The sequence below is a fragment of the Mizuhopecten yessoensis genome, unplaced genomic scaffold, assembly GCF_002113885.1.
Source record: "Mizuhopecten yessoensis strain PY_sf001 unplaced genomic scaffold, ASM211388v2 scaffold8935, whole genome shotgun sequence".
Lineage (NCBI taxonomy): Eukaryota > Metazoa > Mollusca > Bivalvia > Pectinida > Pectinidae > Mizuhopecten > Mizuhopecten yessoensis.
The window spans coordinates 9,677-14,095 of NW_018407796.1; positions in this window are offsets into that span (position 1 = coordinate 9,677).

A 4,419-nucleotide genomic window follows, 5' to 3' on the forward strand; every position below is an offset into this window, starting at 1 on the left:
GGGGGGGGGGGGGGCTGCCTTCGGCAACCCCATATCGGGGCTTACACATGGTAAAGGGGCTAGCTACGCGCCTGCTATAGAAAAACCCATTTCCACATTACTTAGAAGAAACATACGATATGGAAATGGGTTATTGTCTGTCTTTTTTTAATATCATTAGTCCATATTGAGAAATGACGGTCACTTTGCTAATTTGCATAATCCGCCATCTTGGATAAAATGGCGGCCATTTGCCTCATTGGGATAAAGCTATGGGCTTTAAGTTTTTGCGTTTATTGGCTGGATAGTAATCCGGATATTATTTGTCGGGATGTCAAAATTCCCTACACACCGTCTTAATATGGGTTACAAGTTAATTAGCGCGATCCATTAAAAACTCGAGGTTCCTGGAGTAGATAAACTTTTGAAGCGAGGGCGCCTATATGTTCTATGTAATCGAACACTGGAAAACGACCAAATAGCCATTTTCTGCACTTTCGATCGAATTTTTACGATGCTGTCTCCATGACCTAGATAAGTTGCCGAGATTCGCTCGGTAACTTCCGGTTTAGAAAAACACAGTTTATGAGGTGTTTTAAGAATATTTGCAATATCCGAGGTTCCTGGCGCATTTGAAAAGTGGATTTTCTTAAATTTGACATAAAATCAAAGGGGCACCATAGGGGATTATGTAAAAACATCGTACTCTTCTGAAAGTGAAAGGAGTCTCCATGTTTTTGTGACACTCTCTCGACTTGAAAGAGGCACCAAAAGGATTCAATAAAAATAAACTGAATTTGATATATATTACTGTGGGTAGAATTACAAGAATGCTATTGTACACGAATGGCCACGTGATTCGAAAAACATAACTTACAACTTCTCACTGAACTTACATGTCATATGTAAATTATTTAATAATTCTTTTTAGGTATTTTTTCCCGGAACATGCTGTGACATAAAGTTTGTCCCTGAACGTACGTGCTCGATCACCTCATATGGAGAAATGAGGGCCACTTTTCCTCATGAATATTAATGAGGGGCGGAGCATGTTTGATCACGTGATCATCAGAGTTTTTCCGCGCCACCATGGCAACCAACAGAAAAACAATTGTTCCCAGGCTCATTTTAGTTACGATTTTGCGTATTTTAAGACAACTCTGTAGAATAAAATTAACCAACTGGTCACATTGAACGAGATTTATCAAAGATCATGATATGGGAGTTACATAACTTCTTAATATAAGGAAAAATATCGAATATATAGCCAGACAGCTGTCATTCTCGCACATTCTATACTACCGATACTTAGTACTTGTTAAATTTAAGATGTTAGTTGTGAAACATTAACCTACAAAATCCTCGTGGTTAACGAGAAATTGGTGTTTTAAAATCAGAAATTTGCGAAAGTTCAAGGGGCCCCCGAAGGGGTAATGTAATTCAAGTGCACGATTGGTTTTAAACTAAAATTCCAACAAGTGAATCTATAGCCTATAAGTTGTGATCAAACAGTTAACTTGTGTTCAAAATTAAAAGGTGTGGTATCTTAAAAAAGTTGCATAATTAGAATAAAACAAGACCAAATATGACGATTGCAATCTCATATATATTGCAGTAATACAGTTAGTATACGTGATACAAAGATTCTAAAACAATAAGGACAGAATAATCACGGGCTGACGGATGTTACTTAATATACTGAGGACTATGTATATTTATATGTAACAGATGAGGGGTTCAAGACGTGAACCAGACTATCCCGGAGAAAAGGATTACATTTGTATATGTCTCCGATGATTATTTCAGAGGCTAGGCTGGAATACCAGCTCTTTTTCAAATGTTGAATTTAAATATAGTTAGTTGAAACGACTGATAAGTTTACATATTTCATTCAACAATAAGGCAGACGGAGTGACTTATCAATTAAAAAATATAACAACATCGATTAGCTTCAAGTACATGTATCATTATGCTTTAATTTTTCCTTAATTATGCCTTCTCACAAATAAATAAAATAAGATTTGTATATAGTGTAGACGTAACAGGTACTAAATGCACATTGTTTATGCTCCTTCATCGATAGTATAGAATGTGCGAAAATGACAGCTGTCTGCCTATATATTCTATATTTTCCCTTATATTAAGAAGTAATGTAACTCCCGTTCCCATTATCTTTGATAAATCTCGTTCAATGTGACCAGTTGGTTGATTTTATTGTACATGGTTGTCTTAAAATACGCTAAAATCGTAACTAAAATGAGCCTGGGAACATTTTATTCTTATTTCTGTTGGTTGCCATGGTGGCGCGGAAAAACTCTGATGATCACGTGATCAAACATGCTCCGCCCCTCATTAATATTCATGAGGAAAAGTGGCCCGCATTTCTCCATATCCATAACATTTTTATTTATTTTAATATCAAAAGCATCAACTATGAAACGATTTCTCTGATTGGCCAATGCATATTATTGTAACGTGTTAGATGTGTTTAACGCGTTAAATGCACTTATAGCGCGTTCAAAGTAAGTTTTAACGAGTTAAAAGGCAGTTCTAACGCGTTAAAAGTCACTTCTTACGGGTTACTTTTTTAACGCATTAGTGTATATCGTTTTTGGCCCGAACCGCCACCCATATACGTACACTCTGTTCAGGCTTGGCGTTTTGTATTACGGGATAACTCAGCTCGCCAATACAACAAAGCGATCTCGTTATTACGGAACTTATACAATGCATCATAGGCCGGGATTTCGTCAAAATGGGATACTTCATTCCGTTATTATGAAATAGTGTTCGGTCACGGTAACAAAATATATATATACGTCTCTGGATAAATGATTTTGCCCCGGGCCAAGATATTTTTGTGAAAAAATAGTGGAATCTGTAAAACAGTTTAATCGTCTATCAACAAGCATTCAGATGTGTCCCGTTATTTAGAACCACTCTATAGTATTCAAACGGGTGGCCTTAATTACTGTCGATAAGCCAGCCTACCGGTCGCGTGGTACTTGTGACGTCAAAGTCAGTGTTGCTCAGCAGCCGTTTTCTTTAAATCGAAACTAATATTGACATTGAGGTTCTTGTGAACTACACACACTATAACTAAATTACCTAATTCCCTACCAAATTAAGCCGAAGACAGGACGATCGAAACACAACACACTTTTAACGTAAAAACTGACATCAGAGGACGGACGATTCTAGTGTAATAATAATAATAATAATAATATCTTTATTTAAGGAGGGTTACATATTTAGTACAAGACTAATCTTCCATATGGCCCTCTCAAACATCATACAAACATGTTAACTGACATTAAAACAGATTATTATGCTAACTACAAAATCATGGACAACAAATAAACATTATGTAAGATAACTGAACGCTACTATTGTTTATGAATATTTGGTAATCAGACTAACCTGCTGACTAGATATCTGAACGAACGTATCGTGAATAATATCAAATTATTATACAGATAAAAACAGTAAACAAACTATTTGACACATAAACTCTTTGCTCATTCGTACATACAGCATTCTTTCCCTGAGGAATACAGTTTTAATATAATTGAGCATATGTATATGTACAAAAATTAACATCACAGTACAAGGTAACAATACGTTCACAGAAACTTAGCAAATTTTGACAGTTACCTGTGTGAATAACATTACTCATTTAAATATAGAGATAGCAGATGCTGCCTAAGGTGTTTCTTGAAAGAACAAACTGTGGTCGTATTTTTAATATTGACCGGTAAATTATTCCACAACATTGCTCCAGTGTAAGTAAATGACTTTTTGAATAATTCAGAATTTGGTCTTGGCAATATTAGATTTTGTTGAGATGTAGATCTTAATCCATATCTATACGTGTCAGTACACCTATTTAGACCAGCTTTAATGTAATCAGGTGCCATATCATTTAAAGATTTGTAGACTAATATACATGTGTGGTATTTTACTCTGAATGTGAATGGCAGAGTATTATTTTCCTCAATTATTTTATTTTTCACATAAAGTGGCATATCATGAATATAGATAATAAACATTAATGGACCAAGTATGGATCCTTGCGGTACTCCAGCTTTGATTGTCTGGAAAGAAGAAGATATGCTGCCTGCTCTAACTGTTTGGACTCTGTTTTGTAGATAAGATGAGAACCAATCCAGACTTGATGAAGTCATGTTTAAAATCTTTAGTTTGTGTAGAAGGATATTATGATCTACTAAATCAAAAGCCTTATTTAAGTCTATAAATATAGTACCTACTATTTCATTTTTATCAATACTGTCAATCCATTTATCAATTAGGTGGACAAGAGCAGTCTGACATGAATGTTTTGCCCTAAAACCTGACTGTGAAGTGTGTAACAGGTCATATTTCGTTAAGTATTTATAAAGATGGTTTGTAATATGTTTCTCAAATATTTTTGAAAAAGTG